The sequence below is a fragment of the Bos indicus x Bos taurus genome, chromosome 1, assembly GCF_003369695.1.
Source record: "Bos indicus x Bos taurus breed Angus x Brahman F1 hybrid chromosome 1, Bos_hybrid_MaternalHap_v2.0, whole genome shotgun sequence".
Classification (NCBI taxonomy): Eukaryota; Metazoa; Chordata; class Mammalia; order Artiodactyla; family Bovidae; genus Bos; species Bos indicus x Bos taurus.
Genome location: NC_040076.1, coordinates 70,997,791 through 71,023,889, shown reverse-complemented (window position 1 = coordinate 71,023,889; position 26,099 = coordinate 70,997,791). Strand labels below are relative to the sequence as shown.

The following is a 26,099-nucleotide window of genomic DNA, read 5'->3' as shown; positions in this document are numbered from 1 at the left end:
TAAAGCATTTAATGACACAGTTTTGAATTTTTACTTTAAAAAAGAACCAAAATTTAATGAGTTAAGCATCCAACCTAAGAAGCAAAACAAAACCACAAACAAAAATAGCAAAAGAAACCCTAAGCAGGAAGAAAATAATAATTAAGATAAAAGCAGAAATTGCTGAATAGAAGATTATTATACAATAGAGAAGATCAATAAAGCTAAAAAGCTGTCTTAGACAAAACTAGTAAAACACCTCTGGCAAAATTAACCAAGGAACAAAGAGAGCACAAGTAAGGCTGTTACTGTTGTATTATCTATAACAGCAAAAGACTGGAAGCATCTCAAACAGCCAGAAACAGGGGACTGGTTGAATCTACTGTGGTATATCACACACTCAAGTATTATGAAGCTGTAAAACTGAAGGAGGAGATCACTGTATACATTGCCATGGAATAATCTCAGGATATACAACTGATGAAAATGCAAGATAAGGGAAAAATGTATGTATGGTATGCTACCACTTACCTAAGGTGGTGGGGGGAGGTGTAACAATACACAAGCACACACACATGGCTACTGTTATTATTTGTGTGTGTGTGTGTGTTTTGTTATTATTTTTAATGGAAGAATAACCACAACTTTTTTAAAGGTTATTTTGCTGCTGCTACTGCTGCTAAGTCGCTTCAGTCGTGTTCGACTCTGTGCGACCCCATAGACGGCAACCCACCAGGCCCCGCTGTCCCTGGGATTCTCCAGGCAAGAACACTGGAGTGGGTTGCCATTTCCTCCTCCAATGCGTGAAAGTGAAGTCGCTCAGTTGTGTTCGACTCTTAGCGACCCCATGGACTGCAGCCTACCAGGCTCCTCCATCCATGGGATTTTCCAGGCAAGAGTACTGGAGTGGGGTGCCATTGCCTTCTCCCAAGAATAAAATGGAAGGGACTGAGTTAGAAGTTAGACTTCTCTGAATATATCATTTTGTATTACTGCTTATTCTTTTTTCTCCAATGCTCTGCTATGCTAGAAGAAACAAATGAGAAGACTCTACAAACTGCAAATAAAATTACGATGAATTAGGATAAACACAAATTTAGCAAATTTTCAGGATAAAGAGGAATACACAAAATTCAACTGCATTTGTGCACACTAAAAGCAGAAAATGAAATGAGAGGGGGAAAAGATACCATGTATAATATCATTACAAAGTCTGAAGTTCCTGGAACAGAAATTTCCAAACATGGTGCCCCTGCTATTCTCAGTATTCATTTCACAGCACCTCTAGGCCAAAAGACATTCCTAACAGTTTCACTGATTTAGTAGTTTAGTCCAAACAACTTCATTGGTATTCATCATTCACTCATCCTAATAACTTAGTAACCTGAATACACATGAATTGAAAAGAAAAAAGAAAAAAAAAAAAACTTTTATTTCTTTCTCAATCAGGTACATAGGGAAACATGCACAACCTCTGAAACCTCAGACCCCACTCACACTCATTTCCTGTTCCACACTGATTTACATTATTTCTGATCTCAGCAACCATTTCATAAGGACAGACTTTACCAAATGTATCACAACCTAATGTTGAAAACTGTGGGACTTCCTAGAACTGGATGTTCACATTGTGTCCAACAGACATCCATCACTGTTTCCCTCTAAAATTTAAAATATCCCACAGTGCCTTTAAGCTCAGTATGGTATTCCAGGATGCCTTGCACAGGTTGGGAACTGTGGGCCTAGAATCTTTACATAGAGGAAAAATGTACTAAAGACATGAAGACCTAAATACATTGTGAGATACTAATGGACATAAATTTAAAGAGTCAATAATGAACAAATGCCACATTTCTTCAAATTAATCTACAGATTCAAAGCAATCCTAATCAAAGTCCCAGAAGAGTTATGTGGAAAACTGGGCAGTTAATCCTAAAATCTACATCGAAGAGCAATAGCATAGCAAAGACATTCCTGAAGAATAACGATGTGGAAAGACTCTCCTCGAAATGAAAGGTCTCGATTAAAAAAAAAAAAAAAAAGGTGGGGGATCTTCTACCAGATACCATACCACTTATGCATCTTTTTAAATCTTTTTCTTTAGCCTTACAAGGTGTCTTATCCCAACAACCAGTTCTATACTAGGTGCGGCCAACTTTTTCATGCAGGTGCAACATAACAACACCCCTCTTCATTCTGAGCTGCGCAATGCCATGGGATAGCACAGCACCCTCATATGTGCAACCTGCTAATGCAAGGGAGTCAGCTGTGGAGTGAACCCATGACCAATGGTGGTGGCAACAGAGAGATCCCATCGACTTAGATCCTGTTCCTCATCCTGTTGGATGATCCTGTGAATGATTTTTATATAACTTCCTCAGGGACAATACAATGGAATTGAGTAGCCAGTTACACTGTCATTCTGGCTGCCACTCCCTGTGTGCTTCACTCCCCTTTTCCCACGTTTCCTAATATAAAGAAAATGTAAACAAGTAGAGGAAAACAATAGAATGCGAAAGACTAGAGATCTCTGGAAGAAAACTGAAAAATACCAAGGGAACATTTCATGCAAACACAGGCAAAAAAAAGGACAGAAATGACAAGGACCTAACAAAAGCAGAAGAGATTAAGAAGAGATGGCAAGAATACACAGAATTACACAAAAAAGGTCTTAATGACCTGGATAACCATGATGGTGTGGTCACTTACCTAGTCTGACATCCTGGAGTGTGAAGTCAAGAGGGACTTAGGAAGCATTATTAGAGCAAAGCTAGTGCAAGTGATGGAATTCCAGCCGAGCTATTTCGAAACTTAGAAGATGATGCTGTTAAAGTGCTGCACTCAATAAACTCAGCAGTGGTCACAGGACTGGAAAAGGTCAGTTTTCATTCTAATCCCAAAGAAGGGCAATGTCAAAAAATGTTCAAACTATTGGAAAACTGCACTCATTTCACATGCTAGCCAGGTAATGCTCAAAATCCTTCTAGGTAGGCTTCAACAGTACGTGAACTGAAAACTTCAGATGTACAAGCTAGATTTAGAAAAGGCAGAGTAACCAGAGATCAAATTGCTAACATCTGCTGGATCAAAGAAAAAGCAAGGGAATTTCAGAAAAACATCTACTTCTGCTTCACTGACTATGCTAAAGCCTTTGTTGTGGATCACAACAAACTGTGGAAGATTTTTAAAGGGATGGGAATACCAGACCACCTTACCTGCCTCCTGAGAAACCTGTATGCAGGCCAAGAAGCAACAGTTAAAACTGGACATGGAACAATGGACTGGTTCCAAATTGGGATAGCTGTACATTGTCACTCCCGCTTATTTAACTTCTATGCAGAGTACATCATGCGAAATGCCAGGCTGGATGAATTACAAGCTGGAATCAAGACTGCTGGGAGAAATATCAATAACCTCAGACATGCCTAAGATACCATCCTAATGGCAGAAAGCAAAGAGGAAACTAGAGAGCTTTTTGATGAAGGTGAAAGAGCAGAGTGAAAAAGCTGGCTGAAAATTCAACATTCCAAAAATGAAGATCATGGCATCTGGTCCCATCACTTCATGGCAAATAGATGGGGAAACAATGGGAACAGTGACAGACTATTTTCTTGGGCTCCAAAATCACTGTGGACATTGACTCTAGCCATGAAATTAAAAGATGCTTGCTCCTTGGAAGAAAAGCTATCACAAACTTATAGACAGCATTGTCATAACTGCAAAAGACTGAAAACAACCCTTTATTAGGCTGGGCTAGCCTATGCACTGGTAACAAACATTTCCCAAATCTCAATGGTTTAACACAACAAAAATTTACTTCTAGTAGACACCAAGCTTGAGGAAGTTCATCCTTCTCCTTAAGGTGATTTATAAATCTAGGCTGCTACCATTTTTAAGTTCCACTATCTTAGCAAGCAACCATCAAAATAAGACAGATTGAGGGTGCATATGGGCTCATAACAGTCTAAAGTCTACAAGTGACATGCCTTATTTCCCCACTCTGGTTCAATAAATTAAAGGATAATCCTCAGACTGAGGTCAGCATCCTGCCCAAAACTATGCTTTGCTAGGGTCTGCTAAGTCCTGCTTCTCCTTGCTTTCACCTGAATAGGAATTTGCTTTTAAAGTCATCTTCAAATTATTTATCTTTAGAACTTTTTTCCTTATCAACACACTGGGCTGTAAGCTTTGCTATCCAATATGGGTGGGCCATACTAGCCATATATGGCTATTTAAATATAAATGAATTTAAATGAAATAAAAATAAAATTGTCTCTTAGTCACACTAGCCATACTAGGCAGCACAGAAAGAAGAACATTTTCATCACTACAACAAGTTCAAATTAGACAGTTCTAAACTGTTCATACACAGTCAGAGGATGAGTGGTCAGAAATTTCTTAAGTCAGAAATTTCTAAGTCAAATGTTTTATCTAAAAGGTATAAAAACTAAACTTACACTAAACTTACACTAATATTTTAATTTTATCAAAAACAGGAACACAAACAATTTACTTTTGTATCAAGTCAGTTAAAAGACTAACAAGTCAATAGGCACTAGTCCGAATTTAGCAGTATAGCACAGTCCTCTGAAAACATGCCTAACATTATATATTCTAAGCATTCATGAGCCAGTTGTTGGTTAACACAGAAGAACTTTGTTTTCACTCTCTAGAATTACTAACTTTTAAAGTATAAATGCCAATAAATAGTGATATGGTATTATAAAATCTTTACCTTTCCGAATGTATATATGTAACTGAGTCATTCTGCTGTACACCTGAAACTAACACAACATTGTAAAACAACTATACCCCAATATAAAATAAAAGTTAAATTAAAAAGAAATAAAGTCCTTCTCTTTCGTGAGAATTCTGCAGTCTTTAGTATCTGGGGCAATTAACCCTCAAAGGTCAACAAAGGCAAGATTTGGTTTTCAATGTGTTTTCTCAGATTAAGTCTGCTAGAACTCTATTCCTAAGAGCAACATTCATATGAAAACCTTTGCTCAAAGAGGAGAAAAGCACAATGGACTTCTAAGATACATTTCATCAGTGTGATTACAACAGAAAATCTCTTCCTCATGGTCACTCAAAGAGCACAAATGTGATGTCCAGTAATTGTCTATTTGACAAACTTCTTAAAGAAGTTCCATAAATAAATCTTATATAAACACCAAAGATAGAAAGTTACTCAAAATGCTAGTTTATACAATTTTGCATTATTATAATCTTAAAGCCAACTTTTCTGTAAACAAAGATACAAAAGCAGCTGTAAGCACCATCATAGAAAGTTTTTCCTTCCTATTATATCCACCACCTAGCCATATTCTGTCAAAGAAAAAACACGCTGTGCTTTTCCCTCCTTTATTTATAGACTATAGGCAAAACTACTTGCCCATATTCTAATTTTTATAAAATGAACATGTACTGTTTTTCTAATGAGGAAAAACAGTAAGTCATTTTCAATTACAAAAAAACCCCCAAACCATACTCATGTTTTAAGAGCTCTTTCAAATAGTTGTTCTTCCTTAACTGTCAAAGTGTCCTTTGGTGGCTCAGAGGTTAAAGCGTCTGCTTGGAATGCAGGAGACCCGGGTTCGATCCCTGGGTCAGGAAGATCCCTGGAGAAGGAAACGGCAACCCACTCCAGTACTCTTGCCTGGAGAATTCCATGGAGGGAGGAGCCTGGTGGGCTACACCAAGGGGTCGCAAAGAGTCGGACACGACTGAGCGACTTTCACTAACTGTCAAAACTTGATACAACCTCTACTCCTTCTCTGAGCTCCTACTGCACTATTACCATTCCCATGCTGATTACTGCCATAGTGTCTTTCAGTTCCAAACTCATCCTTTTCACCTACTCCGAAAACAGGTCTGGGATCTTTAAATGTTTTTCCTTGACCGGTTGGCATGATGCTAAGCTTAAACAGCAGAGGGCGCAGGAGAGACACTACAGGAGAAAAGTTTTGTTTTGCTTCCCGGTTCTGGTGCCCTTGCTTCACAAGCTCCTCCAGCACCAGGCTTCTACATGGCAAGGTGGCCAGCAGTATAGCAGCCAGAAGCTTCCTCACACTTTCTTCTTGGGAGGTTTTGGAGTGGAGTTAGCACCTCCAACAAACAACTTGCCCTAGCGTCCTAGGGAGCCAATGTCCAGCACATCCACCAGTACAGCACGTCATCACCTTCTCTGTCATCCAAATGATCCACAAGCCATGCTCTCCCCAACAAGGCCTGCACCTCCCCCTTCTGGGGGAAGGAGGACTCTTCCCTAGGTTCTGAGATATCAGCCCTTGGGGTAGCAACTGCTCCTTACTTCTGTTATTCCTGAGTTCTCTGGAGTTCTATTTACTTCTTACTAGCTAACCCCTCTGAAGCAACACAGCAGCAGCAGCAGCTAACCCCTCACTACTCCACTCTCCTGCCAGTTACTATTCTTTCCATATTCAAATTACTGTCTCTCATCTCTCCCCTGATTGGACCCAGAGTGACAGATACAGTCCTATTCATTAATTTGATATTTACATACTTCCTTGACTGTCAGTTAAGTGACTTCTAACTCCTCTTCTTTCTACAAGATGATGAACTCCTGGCTACCAAGGAACACTTTTCACATTTCTCTGTATCAGACATTGTGCAACATAATGCTCTTTAATACAGAGGCAACAAGTAATGTTTAAAACTACACTTTGATTCATAAATGCTCTACACACCTTCACTAGTTCAAGGCCATTATAAACATTTTCTAGTAACTCGCTTTTTTTCATAATTTCCACCACTGAAAGTATAAATAATCTGGATAGTATAACCAGTGTTCCTAGACTGTAGGGTTTCAAAGTCAGGACCAGCGCATGGACTTAGACCTTCTAGACCTTGTTTAAGACAGGAGATAAAGAACTGCTCATGCTCACAGACTGTTCATGTCTACAGGATCATAAAGGGGCTGAGCATGAATAATATTTATTTTTGTATAAATGTGAGCAAGGAGGTAAAAAATTATGCTCAGAATAAGGATTACAGTTACGGCCAGGTGACTATTTACAAACAAATAAAATAAGTATGTTAAATAAGTATGTTGGGATTTCAGAGTCACACAGTTGGACACGTATGAGATTTTAGGGTAAGCTTCTCTGTGCTTCTGAACACCTAGCAGAAACCCCTTCATCAAGAACAATATCATCAACATTGATGGGACCTCCCATGAGAAAGACTGAGAGAGGAACAGAAGGCTACCTTGGCCCCAAACACAATTTGCCTTGTTATCTTTGGCTAAAACTGTACTCTCTGGGTTATCTCGATAAAATAACTAGCTTGTATAGAATCTGTATATAGTGTTTATCTTCATCAAGCCTCAAAACCAGCACTCTGCGGGATTAATTCAACAGCAAATTAGAATTGATAACAATATCTGGAAGTGAGAAAATACAAGAATCAAGCAATTGCCTTGAATTCAAACACGAAAAAAATTGAACAACTTTTCAAATATCTTTTAGTAGGTTAAAGCAGTACCTCTGGAAGAGTATTAGGTGGACTGGCTGTTTATTACCACTACTCAATGAAATACAAAAATTGAGAGCAAGTGTTTAGAAACTTGTAGAGCAATTTGGCAGAGTAATCTGCTCCTGACTCTAACAACAACAACAAATGGGGCTTGCATTTTGTCTGTTTTTCTTTCATTTTATGGTATATTACAAAAGTTATTAATCCATTACGGAAAGTTTCTAAGAACCACAGACCTAAAATACTCAATTCTAAACACAGAATGCTTTCTCAAAGGATCTGAAGATATACTAATGGCCAATAAGCACATGAAAAAATACTCAACATCATTAGTGATCAGAGAAATGCAAATTAAAACCACAATGAGATACCGTCTCACACATTAGGATGGCTAGAATCAAAAGACAAGGAAAAAGCAAGTTAGTGAGGATGGAGAGAAAATGGAATCCTCCAACACTGCTGGCAGGATTGCAAAATGGTGCAGCTGCTTTGTAAAACAATCTGATAGCTCCTCAAAAGGTTAAACATGGAGTTACTATATGACTCAGCAATTCCACTCCTACGTATACTCAAAAGAACTGAATTGGGAGTAATATTCAGCCACAAAAAGGAATGATGTACACATACATGCTGTAATAGGGATGAACCTTGAAAACTCAGTGCATAAAATGAAACTAGTCACAAAAGACCACACATTATGTGATTCTTCTATATATCCAGAATAGACAAACTTATAGACAGAAAATAGATTTGTGGTTGCCTGGGGTGAGAGAGTGTAGATTGGGGTAAAATCAGTGACTGTTATTGGGTGTAAGATTTCTCCTTGCAGTAATGCAAATTAGAGAGTGGCGATGGTTGTATAACCTTGTGAATATCACTAAAAAAATAAAAGCAATAAAAACCCATGGAGTCATACACCTTTTAAAGAGTGGATTTTATCATATACAAATTACATCTCATTTTTTAAAATTTAAGGGAAAAGAAACCACAGAGGGGCAAATGCAGATGGAGAAAGCAAGAAGGACAGAAGAATGGGCACAGGCAAAGATGGAAGGTTTGCCTCTGTTGAAGAAGATATTTTAAAGACTATGTGGTTGTCTCCAGGAGTATTTTGAGGGTAAGAGTTCTAAAATATGATCTGAAGGGCTGACACATCACTGGAAAAAATTACACAGCCTTTCAACGGGGCTTCCCTGACAGCTCAGTTGGTAAAAAATCGCCTCCAATGCAGGAGAGACCCCAGTTTGGGTCCTAGGTCAGGAAGATCCCCTTGAGAAGAGACAGGTTACCCACTCCAGTATTCTTGGGCTTCCCTTGTAGCTTAGCTGGTAAAGAATCTGCCTGCAATGCAGGAGACCTGGGTTTGATCCCTGGGTTGGAAAGATCCCCTGGAGAAGGGAAAGGCTACCCACTCCAATATTCTGGCCTGGAGAATTCCATGAACTGTATAGTCCATGGGGTCACAAACAGTCAAACACACACACACACAAAAAAGAGTCAAACACAACTGAGCGACTTTCACCTTCAACAGGACTACTTTGAAGTTATACTTTTTGCTGTTATCAGGAAAATAATCACTTCTAAAACTTCACAGCCATGTGTCCTACATTCTATGCTGCTGTTCTTCATATCTGGAAAAAAAGATGGTTGGCAGTTTTAAAAACTTAATTGCTTCGATTTATTCTGTTAGTAAAATTTTTATCCCGTGAGACAGAAAAATATGGGAGTAAAACATGTCTGGTTTACCATTTTTAAGAAATCAGCACTCTTGGAGGAAAACAATCTTTGAAAATCATTTGCTTTAGGATTTCATAACACTACTGAAACAACCTAATTCTCAAAACTATCTGTGCTTCCCAAAACAGCTTTAACACCAAGTCACTGCAGCTATAACCTAACCATTATTTACTGTCCCAAATCCACTCTCAGTCTCTCCCAGTCTGTTCGCTGCACAGAGAGCCACTTCAAAATACATAAACTTTGTAACTTCAGTCCTCTACTTTAAAGCCTTTCAGTAGGATACTTAAAAGGAAGCCTGCTAGTACATGCATGATCAAGCCTCTAATTTTCCAGACTCTGGAAACTTTAGACTTTAGGCTCTGTAGACTTTCCCTCTACAGGCTTTAAGTTTTGCCTGTTCTTTCTGTTTCTCTGACAGCCATCTCAGCCACATGGCCTTTCTGGGAAATTTTATGTTCAGTCATCCAGTTTCCCTAGAACTGATGAGTTATCCTGGGACGCAAGATTTTCAGTGCTAAACCCAGGAAAGCCCTGGGCAAACTGAGATCGAGTCCGTCACCCTTCTTTCTATTCATCACCTCCACCTGTCCAACACTTGCTTTAAGTATTGGCCTAAAGGTCACTTTCCCAGGAAACCTTCTCTGATATCTCCGCACTCCCACGCCAGGCACATTAGTTCACTGCCTTAACATTCATCATAATGGATTTGTTATAAAACTGCCTACCTTAACTAGGTTATAAACTCCACAAGCATGGATCCAGTCAGTATTTTATTGACCATGACATCACTAATACCTAGCACTGTGTGCAGTTCATGTGTCTCAGAGATGAGTACTTGTTGAAGGAAAAAAAATCAAACAATGAAAGGTATATCTGAGGCTTTCTTGGTGACTCAGTGGTAAAGAATCTGCCTGCCAATGCAGGAGACATGGGTTCGATCCCTGGTCCAGGAAGATCCCACATGCCAAGGAGCAACTAACCCCATGTGCCACAACTACTAAGCCTGTGCTCTAGAACCCAGGAACTACATACGACTACTGAGCCCAGGCACCACAACTACTGAAGCCCAGGCACCCTAGAGATCGTGAACCACAGCAAGAAAAGCCACCATAATGAGAAGCCCATGCACCTCAATTAGAGAGTAGCTCCACTTGAGAAAAGCCCACACAGTAATGAAGATCTAGCACAACCAAAAAAAAAGAAAAAAAGAATGGTTTTTTTGAGATGGCATCACAGCAAAGTAATCTTTGCAACCCCATGGACTGTAGCACACCAGGCCCCTCAGTCCAAGAAATTCTTGAGGCAAGAATACTCAAGTGGGTAGCCATTTCCTTCTCCAGGGGATCTTCCCAACCCAGGGATCAAACCCAGGTCTCCCGCACTGCAGGCAGATTCTTTACGATCTGAGCCACCAGGGAAGCCCAATCTAGAAAGCTAAGATAATTAAATGCTCCATTTATCTTGATATTCACAACTGATAAAATTCATCCAAGCTCACTTTATTCACCTCACCTTAACCACTATATATTCAAAATAAGACAGCAGGACACTAGTCTAAATTGTCATTACTCAATCTCTATTACAAGTTATTTCTCAGTTTACTACTAATCATATTCTTACCCAGAAGATGGAATTCTAGGCAACAGGAACAATAAGAATAATTTAGTTCATGAGACAGAAGGGCAGCAGCCAGTAGGGAGAAATAGGCCTGCTGAGTGGGGCCAGAAAGTCGCAGATGCTGGGCAATGGGGAACACTTGGAAATTCAGGAGGCTTGGTTTTAAGTGTTTTTTATTCTCATAACAAAAGTAGTACAAGGTCATTACAAAGAACCCAAACCAGAATAAAATTTAAAGAAAAACAGAATATCCATAATCACACTTCCCAGAAAGACCTATTACTTTTTTTACACTTCACACTAGAAACAGGAAAATGACATGGTTTCAAGTCTAAGTCACTGAAATACTTATTTTGTGAATTACAATGTGCCAGATGTCAGAAATAAAGATAACTAAGATCTAGTCTCAGTTTTGAACTCACCATCAGTGGTAAAGAATAACAAAGGACTACTCTGCAGTGAGATAAGAGCTGATGGGGTAAGTGGAATGTGATGGAAAAGACGACTCAAAGCTCCTGTTTATATGATTAGGTAAAGTAATTAGTAATTAGGCAAAGAAATCAAAACTGGCTTTTGAAGGATGAGAAGAATTTACCAACCAAAAAAAGAGAGGAAGATCTCTGTAAAGAGAGGAAGCAGTGTGTTAAGGAAACTTTGTAATCTAAATGTGATCCTCTTTTCTTCTTCTTCCCCTGGGCCTTCACCCAATCACAAAACTAGAAAAGTGAAACTATGACCAAGCATGAAAGAAGTAAAAGAGTGAGACAAAAAGTGTTTCAAAACTGCCTATGAGGTAGTGAATGGGAAAGCAAGGAACAACAAATAAACATTGTTTAAAGCGTGTTCAACAGTGAGAAGTCTAGCTTTCCTCAAGTTTGGTCACAAGCCTCAATAACAATTCAAAATGAAAAAGGAGGGGAGGGACAATAAACACAGATCATCCTTGACTTAAGATATGTATGTTAAAAATATCATTAAGTTGAAAATGCATTTAATATAACTAAATCTATCAAAGAACATCATAGCCTAAGCCTACCTTAAACATGCTCAAAACACATCAGTTGACAGCTGGGCAAATTCACCTAACATAAAGCCTATTTTATAACAATGTTGAATGTTTTCTGTAGTTCACTGAATATTTTTCTTAAAAGTGAAAAAGAGAATGGTTTTAAGGGTACAGAATAGTTGTGAAGTGTATGGTTATACCCCTGTGACTGCTTGGCTGACTGGGAGCTGCAGCTCACTCACTGCCTCTGCCCAGCACCACCAGAGTACTGAACCCTGTATTACTAGCCCAAAATTCAAAGTATGGTTTCTACTAAATGCATACCACTTTTACACCTAGTAAAGTCAAAAAAATCATAAGTAGGACAACTGGATGTGTATGAAAAGTGTTCAACTAGATATCAAAAAAATGCAAACTGGAACAAGATGCTATTTTCCTATAATCAGACCAAAAACTTATCAATCAAAGACTTTATACTGAAAAATAAAGGTCTGCAGCTGATTATTTGATTCCTTACATGGTTGTCTAAGTTAAACAAAAACTGAAACCAGCTTCGTATAGTAAAAAGTAGTATCAAATCAGATAGCAGTAATCTATCCCAAATTTCCACGAAAACAATTTTATTTAGTCTTAAAAGGCTTTCCATTAGCTTTAAGGTCACACAATCTTAACTAAGATCCACGACCCATCCATGATACTTGTTTCATAAGAGAAAGTTAAGATATAAAGATAGCTTGCTCCTCTCTGCTCAGTTTAGTTCAGTTCAGTCGCTCAGTCGTGTCCGACTCTTTGCAACCCCATGAATTGCAGCACGCCAGGCCTCCCTGTCCATCACCAACTCCCGGAGTTTACTCAAACTCATGTCCATCGAGTGGGTGATGCCATCCAACCATCTCATCCTCTGTCGTCCCCTTCTCCTCCTGTCCCCAATCCCTCCCAGCATCAGAGTCTTTTCCAATGAGTATTCGCATCAGGTGGCCAAAGTACTGGAGTTTCAGCCTCAGCATCAGTCCTTCCAATGAACACCCAGGACTGATCTCCTTTAGAATGGACTGGTTAGATCTCCTTGCAGTCCAAGGGACTCTCAAGAGTCTTCTCCAACATCACAGTTCAAAAGCATCAATTCTTTGGCACTCAGCTTTCTTCACAGTCCAACTCTCACATCCATACATGACCACTGGAAAAACCACAGCCTTGACCAGATGTATCTTTGTTGGCAAAGTAATGTCTCTGCTTTTTAATATGCTATCTAGGTTGGTCATAACTTTCCTTTCAAGGAGTAAGCGTCTTTTAATTCCTCTCTGCTAGCCATCCTTTAATTTGGAGACCCAAAGTTTGCCTCAAAGAAACAAGTTAGTCACTCTTGTTAACTCATTTCTTGCTAAGGAGAGGTGAGTTCTGTGGCAGCTAGAGTTCCTTATCATTTCTTCTAATCTTTCTATATACATTTAGGAGACTGCCATGCAAGTTCCTGAAAACGAGTAACTTTCTATGTGTCTCTATGGATATAAAGTTCAGGTGGAACTGTAAAATGGCAAAAAAACCCTGGATTCCTACACGGTTTCCTGAGAGGTGTATTTACACAAGCGAAGTGTTGTGTTGTGGGTACAAGATTAGAATCAGTAAGAGCATTAAAAGAAGCACAGGCTAGAAATCAAGGTAGGGTTAAGACCGTACCATCCTAGCCCAGAACTACCCTATTAGATGAATGCCAATTAATCACTGGGGACTCAGGCTAGGAGCTGTGTGTATTTATCCTTCAGCAACACACCTAAGAAGAGGTTTCAACCAGAACCCTAGCCAACTGTAGAGGCAAGGACAATCAATCCCACAAACGTTTCCAATAAATGAGTATCAGGTAATAGATAGCAGTTACCTTTATTCAAAGATGAATAAGCAGGGGACTTCCCTGGTAGTCCAGTGGCTAAGGCTCCACACTGCTTCCAGGCACAGGGGTTTAATCCCCTGGTCTGGGAACTAGATCCCAGATGCATAAACTAAGACCCAGCAGAGCCAAATAAATAAGCTGTTTATTGTTTACTTGCTCAGTTGTGTCTGACTCTTCTTGTGACCCCATGGACTGGAGCCAGCCACACTCCTCTGTCCATGCAATTTCCCAGGCAAGAATACTAGAATGGGTTGCCATTTCCTTCTCCATGGGATCTTCCTGACCAAGGGATCGAACCTGCATATCCTACAATGGCAGGTGGATTCTTTACCACTGAGCCACCTGGGAAACCTAATATATAAGTAAATAAAAATAAATATTTAAAAAAGAAAAAGGATGAATAAGCAGGAAAAAAAATCCAACACTGATCCCAACAATAATGCAGCACAAGAAACGGAAAAAATTACTTTTCATAAAAGTAGAATCTAACTTAGGTGAATTAATTCAGGACACAGAATTAAGTTCTAAACACTGTTTGGCAAACTCCATGAAACAGGCATATATAAAGAGAAAAGACCAAGATGAAATGAGGGTAATTTAAGCAAAAAAAAAGGAATGGGGTAAATTTTTAAAAGATGCAATGAAACTATATTTTAATAGCGGAAATAAAGCCGACACTGGAGGTGATAAAGGAAAATCAAATGAGTGATAAAGACAAACATTTGAGAAGCTCACACAAAAGACAGAAATGATAAGATAACCTAATGACTACAAGTGTTTCCAAGGAAGAAAACAGAACTAAAAGTAACCAAAAATATTTCTGGAAATGAAGAAATAAAGAATGAAGCTTCAGGTATGTTCTGTGCTTAGTCATTCAGTCCTGTCCAACTCTTTGTGACCCCATGGACTGTAGCCTGCCAGGCTATTCTGTCCATGGGGACTCTCCAGGCAAGAACACTGGAGTGGGTTGCCATGCCCTCCTCCAGGGAATGTTCCCAACCCAGGGATCGAACCCAGGTCTCCTGCATTGCAGGTGGATTCTTTACCATCTGAGCCACCAGGGAAGCCGAAGAATACTGGAACGGTTAGCCTATCCCTTCTCCAGGGGATGTTCCCAACCCAGGAATTGAACCAGGGTCTCCTGAATTGCAGGCGGATTCTTTACCAGCTGAGCTACCAAGGAAGCCCCATAAACACTATAAGAAGGATGAACCTTGAAAATATGCTACATGAAATAAGCAGACACAAAAGGACAAATACTGTATGATTCTACTTATATGAATCATCTGGAAATGGCAAAATCATAGGAGAAAGTAGATTAGACATAGTCACGAGGGGTTGTGGATATAGAGGAATAGAGGGTCAGCATTTAATGAGCACAAAAATTCAGTTAGCAAAGATGAAAAATTCTGGAGATGGATGGCAATGATGGTTGTACAATGTAAGTGTACTTAATGCCAAAGAACTGCATATGGTTAACTCTGAACAGTTTGGGGTTGAGGGCACAACCCTCCACACAGTAAAAAATCTGAGTATAACCCACAGTCCAGCTCTCCATAATATGGTTTCTCCAAATCCAAAGTTCCTCTGTATCTGTGGTTCTGCATCCTAGGATTCAACCAACCTTGAATAGTGCTGTACTATAGTATTTACTATTGAGAAAAACAAACAAACAAACCAGGCATAAGTGGACCTGGGCAATTCAAACTCATGTTGTTTAATAGATAACTTCACCTAAAATTGGTTAAGATAACTTTACATTATGTATATTTCACAAAAATGTAGAAGCAGTAGCAATGAGCCATTAAAAAATAGAAAGCATTAAAAAATAACAGAAACACACTCAACAAAATTGTAACAATACACATATATGTTTTCAGTATTCATTTTAGATTAAAACAAAACTAAACTATTTTAGTAGTTCAGTAGTTACAATTTAAAAGAGCTACAATTAAAAGTGGCATGGAAAGAAAAAGTTGGCTAATAATTTACTAAACAAAGAACAGGACTGATATGAATTTAAGTAAAATAAAAGACTCAGATTAAATATGACAAATTTTTATTGATTAGGTGGAATGCAGACCTTAAGCAGTACAGAACCCAAACATCCATCAATAATATTATACCAAAAACATAAAAATCATCAGGGTTGCGATAACAAGACAAGCCAGAGTAGGGGAAAATATTTGCAAAAGAAGCATCTGAAATAAAGACGCTCAGCCTCATACTTCATTAGGGAATTGCAAACTGCAACAATAAGATAGCACTACACATCTATTTAAATGGTTAAAATCAAAAACACGAATAACATTAAATGCTGAAGAGGATTTGAGCAGCAGGAACTCTCATTCACTGCTGCTGGGAAAGCAAAATGGTTCAGTCACTTTGAAAGACAGTTTTAGCAGATTCTTAGGAAACTAAATACATTCTTACCGTACAATACAGTGATCGTTTTCCTTGCTATTTACTCTAATCAGCTGAAAACTTATACCCATGCAAAACCCAAACATGGATGTTTATATAGCAGCTTTACTCATGGCTGCCAAAGGTGGAAGCAACCAAGATGTCCTTCAGTAGGTAAGTGGATAGACAAACTGTGGTATATTCCAACAATGGAGTATTATTCAGCACAAAAAAGCAATGAGCTATTAAGCCATAAAAAAATAATGAATGACACTCAAATGCATATTGCTAAGTGAAAGAAGCTGAAAAGGTTACATATTGTATAATCCAACTATATGACATTCTGGAAAAGGCAAGACCGTGGAGACAGTTAAAGCATCAGTAGTTGACAAGGATTAGCGAAAAAAGAGGGACAAATAAGAGGAGCACAGGGAATTTTAGGAGCTGAGAAACTATTCTGGATGATACTGTAATGGTGGATACGTGGCATTTATCCACCACTTGTCAATACCCAATACTCATTATATTAATCATCAAAAGTGAATCCTAATATAAATTATGAGCTTTGATTGATAGTGATGTACAGTGGTTCATCAATTGTAACAAACATACCACATAATGTATAATGATAGTTGGGGAAGCTAAGGGAGAAGGTAGATCAGGGTATATGAGAGCTCTCTGTACTTTTCTGCTCAATTTTTTTTGTGAATCTAAAATGGTATAAAATGAAGTCTATTAATTTTTTAAAAATAAAAATCATTAAAAAACTGAGCACCCTCTACTCAACACATTCTTACTGCATACATACTTGTTCTAAGTTCTGAACAGGATAATAGCAAAGAAATAAACAAGTAAATGAAAAAATACATTCAGGTGGAAGTGCTATAAAGAAAAACACAAAGGGACAAAAAGTTAGATACCGAGCAGGGGCAGGGGAGGCTGTATTAGATGGCTGATCAGGTAAGGCTCCTTTAAAGCAGTGACATATGAAAGGAAGACAGTATTCAGGCAGAAAAAACAAACATAAAGGCCTCAATATAAGTAAGCATAAGCTTTTCAGAAACAATGACAGATTAAGATGAAAAAATAAAGGCTAAGTCTTATAGTTATAAAAACTATTAATAAGGAGTAAGACAATTTGAATAAAGATTGACAGATACATGTGTGTATATAAACTGTATGTGCAAATAGAAAATGTTCTTTTTAAGTTTTCAAAGATCATTTAGAAAATTGGATTATGCTTTAAGTCACAAAGAAACCCTCAATAAACTCAAAAATATTTTAAAAAACCATAGTCACTGACAATGAAAGAATGTAAGAGTGAACAGAACTGTACCAAGTACCTCCTGAGTCAAAGAGGTAATCAAATTAGAACTACCAACTATTTGGAAAGCAATGAAATCAAGAAAATCATTCAGAGGCATTTTAGAATGCAAAGTTGTACTCAGAGGCAAATTAAGAGCATTAAATGTTCTCATTAAATAAAAAAGAGAGAGAACTAAGAATTTACTAAGTTAGAAAAAGTATAACAACAAAAAAAAGCAGGAACAAAATAAAAAGCAGAAGTTAGAAAATCAGGACACAGAAAATTAACAGAATGAATCTCAAAGTTTCTTATTAAAAAATTACTAAGAAAACATTTGGCAAATCAAATTAAGAAAAATAACAAAATCACTAATAAATGATGGAAATGAACACCAGATTTTAATTATAAAAATTTACATGTACCCATATAATAAATTTGAATATCTTAAAAAATATTAGATACAAATTTATCAAAGCTGATGCATGAGAGTAAGGATTTCTCCATAGACCACAAAAGTTACCATATGGACTGTGTATTCTTATTAAATTAAAAATTCCTATGAGATTCTTTCTACTCTTTCAATAAATTCTGTACACTTGACTAACAAGTTTGGTTCCTCATAATATAGGTCTTTGAGTATCTTGGCAATGTTATTAGCAAATTTACTTACATACTTTTGTAAGTAGTAAAAGAAAAACCTTACCATCACCTAAGTGTTATAAAAACATTTGATAAAATTCAGAAGATAATTCTTTTTTATAAAGAAGTAAATAAATAATAAGGAATTTTAATCTAAAACCAACAGCTGTAGTCATCCTTAACTGTAAAAATACCAGAGACATTCCAAGACAATTATCACCTCTCTTATTTAACTGTGTCTTGGAGATTCTCATCAATGTAATAAAGAGCTAAAATAAAAATAAATATTATAACTACTGGAAATAAAGTGAAAGTTACTATTATTTTTAGGTAAGACAAGGAACCTGGAAAACAAAAGTAAAATTTTACTGAAATTCAGAAAGATAAGAAAAATTATCGTGAACCCAAAAATCTAGTTATTTCTACAGGTACCAACTACTGGGTGTAAGATAGGCTCAAGGATGTTTCATGCAACACACAGAATGTAGCGAATGTTTTATAAGAACTGAATGGAAACCAACTTTTAAAATAGTGTAAAAAAATTTTTAAAGAGAACTTACTAAAAAAAGAAAATCTCGTTACCTCTGTATATTTATCAGAAATAATAAACTAAACCAAATCCACAAAAACTATAAGTTAAACAAGAAATGCATATTAAACTAATTTATGTGCCTAGCAATAAACAAATTTAAGCAAATTTAATAATTTCATTAAGAATGATGGTTGTTTCAAGGACAACAGCAACAAAATGAGATTCACAAAGCTAGTGATAATACACATCAAACATTTCTGAAGCGTAACTTAATACTTTTAAATGTTTATATGCTTTTATTCAGTAATTCCATTTCTAAGAAAATATTCTAAATAATCAGGGAAAAATAAAAAGACATTCACTACAGAATTATTTGTATAAAATACTGGAAAAAAATCACACATTGGCCAATAGGAAAATAGTGAAACTAAGGCACAGCTGTACAATAGAACGTTAGGCAACATTAAAAAATCATTTTTAAAAAGAATTTTTAAGGAGAACAGAAGGAAACTGTCAAGATTTAATGTTAAGTTTAAAAAAAGTCAAGATATCAAATTCCACAAAATATGACTCCAAAATTTCAGAAAAGTAAATTATGTACACATACAAAATATAAAGAAATATCAAAATACTGTATTAACAGCAGTCATTCATAGGCAATGTTCGTTTTAAAAAAAAAAAAAAAACTTTATTATTTTCAAATATTCAATAGGGAAGGTGAAAAAGTTCAGAAAGAATTTGCAACAGATACTCTATCAAACACCTGACTATATTTTTACTATTATATCTGCCAATGTAACTTTTTATTCTTTAATAACCTGATCTTTAGAGAAACTGAAATTGTGTCTATAAGTTTTACTCCAACTCTTGTTGTTCATGTGGTTATTATGTAACATTTTTGCTTTATAAACCAAATCTCAAAATTAAAAAGCATAGGAATTAATTTTTTTTTAAATTTTTGGGCACACCATGTGGCTTTTGAGATCTTAGTTCCCCAACCAGGGGAAACACAAAGGAAACACAGAGTCCTGATCACTGGATTGCAAGGGAATCTGAGAATAGGAATTAATTTTTTAAAAGCTGAGATTATACCTTAAAATGCACCTATGAAATAAGGATTAAAATAAAACCTCTATTTTCCCAGAACTTATTAAATATTCACATGAAAAAATACTATCTACAAGATAATGGTGTGATCAGAAACATGTTAGGAAGAACTCAGTAACGTAGGTTAAAAGAGCCCTGAACGTATATGTACATATGTGCTGTGCTAAGTCGCTTCAGTTGTCTCTGACTCTGCACAACCCTATACGGACTACAGCCCGCCAGGCTCCTCTGTCCATGGGATTCTCCAGGCAAGAATACTGGAGTGGGTTTCTGCATGACCCAATATGGACTGCAGCCCGCCAGGCTCCTTTGTCCATTGGATTCTCCAGGGAAGAATACGGGAGTAGGTTGTCATGCCCTCCTCCTGGGGATGTTCCCAACCCAGGGATCCACCAGAGTCTGTTACCTCTAACCTGCACTGGAGGCGGGTTCTTTACCATTACGACACATGGGAAGCCCGTATGTATATATGTGTTTCAATTTTAACCAAAACTAGAGTTCTTTGCACCTCCTTTTTGATTAGTTTCAATTGACAAAAATTGAGATATAATTCTCATTTCCAAATGAATAACTCATCCTTTCAGCACACTCCAAAGAAAGATTATGGATCAATGTGTTAAGAAAACATATAAAACCAATAAGAATATCTAAATCATACTGAAAATCAGGGAAGACTCCCAGAGAAAGCTAAAGCTGAAATTTGAAAGCTGAGGATGAATTAGGTAGATGCCAAGAACCAGGAGCCAAAAGAGGGCATTTCCCCCTCGTTTTCAAATGTGATGCTTACAATAAAACTATTAAAATATTCCTCTCTGAATCCCTATCAATGTGACAAATTTTTACACCAACCTCAAAGTCCTGAAATATTTTCATACCTATATTTTATTTCAGTAGCCAAACTCTTACCCCACTTTGCACCAAAAAAATAATCCTGAAGTACTAAGATTTAAATATAATTATTAAAGTACCAGAAGAAAATATAGAAGATTGTTTTTTGATAAAGGTAAAATGGAAAAGATACTCTTAAACAAAGGATTAGTGTGTACTATGTGTAAAGAGCTTCTGCAATTCAGTAAAGAAGTATAGATCAGTATAACCTTTTAGGAAGGCAATTTGGCATCTATTAAAACTTAAAATGCACACTTAATAATCCTTTTTATGGAAATACTTCTATACATATGTATGTGCACAAAGATATAAGTAAGTTCACTAAAGCTCCACTTTTAGTTGCCCGAAAGTAGAAGTAACAAATAACCATAAATAATTAAGTAAAGTACAAGAAAAGAATAGAATATTGCATGACTATTAAAAACATGAGGTATAACAAGTACTGAGATGGAAAAAGAATTTATAATAGATTTTTTATTAAAAAAATCAAGGTAAGATTACACACACACTGTGTTTATTTCTAATTGCATAAAGAAAACAAAATTGCTAACAGTGGGTACCTGTAAGAAATGCGACTAGGAAGTAAGGGAAGTAATTTTCACTTTTTACTCTAAATAACTGACTTGCTTGAATCTTTTGTGATAAGCATGAACTGACTACCTTTGAAATTTAATTTTAAAATAAGGGGGAAAAAACTCACTATTCTAATCTGTTATAACTATGGTTATCTCTGAGGGCTAAGTGATTTTTGTATAGTAATTTTTGTCCTGTTTCTTAATAGTTTACACTACTTTCTAAATTTTCTGAGAAATATGACTATTTTAAAATCTGAGAAATATGTATTTAAAAAACCTATATTTGATTTCATTGGTGAAACTTTTTTTTTCCCCTGAAAAGTAACTTTTAACAGTTATGGTCTCAAAAACGTGGTCCTCAGATTCCAACCACTTTCAGAAAGCAGTCTTAAATCTAAGTTTCTAGGTATAACATTTGTTGCAGAAGCAACTAAATATAAAACCTATTTTAGAATAGAATATTAATTAACATTTATTAATCATGTAAGCACAGCATTTGCTAAGTAATTTTCCCTGTATTATCTCATTTGCTCCAAATAGCCTTATGAAATTTGTATTATACTGTTATTATTATTAGTCCTCATCTTACAGATTGAAAAAATCAAGTCTGAAAAGAATATGTATCTTGTCCAGAGTCAAGTGCAAGAGCTAGGATTCAAACCCAGGTCTCCAGCTCCTAACCACTTCTGATACCTGGAATGACAAGTACTAATGTATCTTAGAGACAACAGGCTAGACCTCTGAAATGTGGCCTGAATATTCAGACTTAACTATTCTTACTCAGGTTAGTGATCCTAAAATGAAGAAGTGGTGACACTCAATTCTTATCACAGAAGAAAATAGTATTTTTCAAGGCAACAGGGGCTATTTTTTTTTCTTCTTCTTCTTTTTTTTTTTTTTTTGCATCTCTTTCTGCTTCTACCAAGGTACAAGAAGGATACAAAGGACAACTCAGATTTGCCAGTAACTTAACATCCTCCTTGATTAGTTTGGAATTAGCCCTGTAACTAACTGCAAGAGCTTTTAAAAACAAATTGATCAGAATCCCAAAGCCTTAAAGACTTGAAAACAAGGTACAGTTTCACATTTTAATCAAAAGTAGAAAATTCAGAAAGCCAAAAGAAATGTTATATTCAAATACTAGAATAATCAATATAGACAGATTAAACATAGGAAGAATTTAACAATATATACCTATTTTATCCCAAGCTATTTGAACAAGGTCTCTCTCTTTTTAAAAAAGAATAGAGAACCTCGCAGGTGGTCCAAGGGTAAAGAATCCACCTGCCAAGGCAGGGGACACAGGTTCCATCCCTGGTCCAGGAAGATTCCACGTGCCTCAGGGTAACTAAGCACGCAAGCCACAACTACTGAAGCTCCCACGCTCAACAAGAGAAGCCATCTCAATGAGAGGCGTGCGTACCTCAACTACAGAGTAGCCCCCATTCACTGAACTAGAGAAAGCCCAACTGCAGTAATGAAGACCCGGCATAGCCAAAAAAAAATTAAAAAAAAAAAAAAAAAAAGAATAACTGAATGTTTATCCCAGCTACCTGAACAAGTTCCAAGTTTTTTCTTAAAAAAAATTATAATTGAAAAGATACATACACCACTGCTAACCATGTCTGCTTGGAAATCTGCCCATCAAAAAGACTAGAGAATCATAGGAACCCCTATTCATTTGTTCAGTAGATAGACTACAATTACAGACTTTATGAATTTGGGTTTGCAAGGTTAACATTTAATGTCAAAAGTCCAGAAGAATAATTCTGAATAATTGTAAACTGGAATCAGGGCCCTAAGAGAAGCAGAATACCCAGAACTCTTCCTCAGTAAAAGTATCAGATTATAGAAATCACTGGCAGAGAAGCTGACATCAACACATCTACTTGCACACTCCAACATTTCTAGACCTTAACCCCTTAGGCCAAGAAGACCTCTCAATGAATTAAGGACAACTGACGCTACCAAAATGACAGTCCTGAAAATACACTGAATTTAGGTCAACCTCTTCCACCAAAACCTGAAAGTGGGTTTAAGATCTACATATGTTACAGGTCAGAAACATTTTAAGGTTCATTTTTCATAATGTAAGTCTGTGTTTCTGGCTAGTTAAAACAACAAAGATTTAAAAACTAAGGATTTAAGAGTTGCCTTAATACCCTTAAGAGGAGAACATGAACAAACGTTTCACTTAGATATATATTTTTTCATAGATACAAAATATATAGAAGGGATTATGAGTGTGATTTACAAAAGCCACAGAGCTCTTGGAAAAGTTGACAAGTTCTAACCTGCTTTTAAAATTACCATTCGCTGTCTTCATCCCAATCTAACTTTACTTAATGTTATTCTTTTAATAACCGTACAACAACAAAACCCCCAGAGCAAATTCTTCTACATTTCAATATCCTGCCTACTTGCAAGAGCGGAAGAGTCAAACAGAGCAGGGGAAAAAACGTGACGTGAACAACCTTGATCCAAAACACAGCTCGTGGGAGTCTAATTTTAGGCCTAACCATTTTGATTGTCTTTTCACAGAGGTTGAAAAAGAAAACAAAAAAACACAGATTACTTGTAAAATAAATGAGATAACTAAACCAATAGGAGTTGGCATTATTTATCAAGGAGGAAAGAAATCACGTTCGCACTGCCCAGAGTATTCCCATTAAAGATAAGATACGGGGCCGGTAGTACAACCCTACAACAACTGACGACAACGGCAATTGCTTTCCACTCTTCAGCTCTTGGATGACTCTATCTTTAAAGAATGAGTCAAAAGGTTGAGCGCACTGAGGAATATTCGACAACGTTTTGTGTGTATGTGTTGTTTTAAAGAAAGCTAAACATGGTGAAAGCCAACCTTCAGCTAAGTTACCTAAAGAAGCAAATATTCACCTCCTGGCGGAGGATCAAAAGGAATCACGAAAAGACCCGAAAGTTCTGTTTTTAAACGGAGGCTCTCAAACCCTCGGAAAACTATTCGTTTTCTACTGATGCGGAATATGGAAGAGATCACAGATTGCAGTTTAAAAAGAATGAAGCGGCTCTAGACAATGTGCCTCGGCAAAGAAACTGGGATGACCAGAGAGATAAGGAGGAGCTGGGACTCGGTAAGAAACGAAAAAATCAAGGAATAAAACCCGAAACGTTTCGTCGAACACTAAAGTAAATGAAGAAAAGGCGGCTGAAACGCGAGGGAAGGGAGATCTACAGAGGGCAGAGACGGTGGCGCGACAGGGTTCAGGGCAGGGCCGGGTCCAGGAAGAGTTAGATCTCACCAGCCCAGCAAGCCTCCCATTTCAGGCTAGAGCCGGAGAAGAAAACAGCCCGAGGGCGCAGACAATGAGCCACCGCCCCAAGAGTTGCGGCTCCAGGCACGCAGGTGGCGGCTTCCCGGGCCCGCGTAGGGTAGGTCAGCTGCACCGGGCCGCTCACGCCGGCCAGGCCGCGTAGAAGCGAGGAGAAATGAGAACGACGGCCCGCGTCCCGGCCTGTCTGCAGACTTACCCTAGGCGAGGAAAGGTCCCCGCCCCAGCGAGGAGCCTCCGGCCGAGCTCCCGGCGGGCTCCGGAGCCGCCCAGAGCAAGCGCGCGACGCGGGGCGGGGAGGGGAGGGAAGGGGAAGCGGGGCGGGAAGAGGAGCCGCGCTGGAGCGCAGCCGCTGCTACTGCTAGGCCAGGCGGCAGCCGAGCCCCGCGGGCGCCGGGAGGGGAGGGCAGGGAGCCTTCGGCAATGGCGACGGCCCAGGCCAGAGGGGAAGCGGAACAACCACCGCCGCTGCGCGTGGCCACAACCCTGGGGGAGGGCGACGGCGGGGAGCGGAGAGGGGCGGGACCGAAGCCCGAGCTCCACTGGGCGGAGACCGGCACCACCTCCCAGTGGGAGAGTTCACGCGGGGCCTGTCGGGAGTTGTAGTTTGGAGATGTGTTCCACTTCTCTCTCCCACTTTCTTTTTTTGGGGGGTAGTCTCTATATTAAGAGAGACCGCCAGTCCCTCATGTAGTTCAGCATTGTCTCCAGTCAGGTCTGTGCCAACCAAAGACACTGAAAGACGATTCTTGTTACATGAACCTGCTCCAGGACATCTGTTTCTGAGAATTCATCCACTATCCATTTTCTTTTTGCCTGTAGTTCAATGTATTTTGGTGCTAATTAAGGCCCACCTCCTTGCAAATTAAGGCCTCTATGTTTTATTCACAGAGGAGTTCCTCAATGTATTCATTCTGTTCAGTCGCTCAGTGATGTCTGACACTTTGCAACCCCATGCACACCAGGCCTCCCTGTCCATCACCAACTCCTGGAGTCCACCCAGACCCATGTCCATTGAGTCAGTGATACCATCCAACCATCTTATCCTCTGTCATCCCCTTCTCCTCCTGCCTTCAATCTTTCCCAGCCTCAGGGTCTTTTCCAATGAGTCAGCTCTTTGCATCAGGTGGCCAAAGTATTGGAGTTTCAGCTTCAACATCAGTCCTTCCAATGAACACCCAGGACTGATCTCCTTTAGGATGGACTGGTTGGATCTCCTTGCAGTCCAAGGGACTCTCAAGAGTCTTCTCCAACACCACAGTTCAAAAGCATCAATTCTTTGGTTCTCAGAATTCTTTATAGTCCTACTCTCACATCCATACATGACCACTGAAAAAACCATAGCCTTGACTAGATGGACCTTTGTTGGCCAAGTAACGTCTCTGCTTTTTAATATGGTCTAGGTTGGTCATAACTTTCCTTCCAAGGAGTAAGCATCTTTTAATTTCATGGCTGCAATCACCATCTGCAGTGATTTTGGAGCCCAGAAAAATAAAGTCAGCCACTGTTTCCACTGTTTCCCCATCTATTTACCATGAAGTGATGGGACCAGATGCCACGATCTTTGTTTTCTGAATGTTGAGCTTTAAGCCAACTTTTTCACTCTCCTCT

General features: G+C 38.2%; 1 protein-coding gene across 1 annotated transcript in view; it reads right to left on the bottom strand.

Moving 5' to 3' along the window:
• PAK2 (p21 (RAC1) activated kinase 2) overlaps positions 1–25,023 on the bottom strand; it is a 92,879-nt gene extending 67,856 nt beyond the window's left edge. The window contains exon 1 of the mRNA XM_027537357.1: positions 24,688–25,023. The gene's annotated coding sequence lies outside the window, so the exon portion shown is untranslated. The remainder of the gene's footprint in view (positions 1–24,687) is intronic.
• Positions 25,024–26,099: the final 1,076 nt, after the last annotated feature.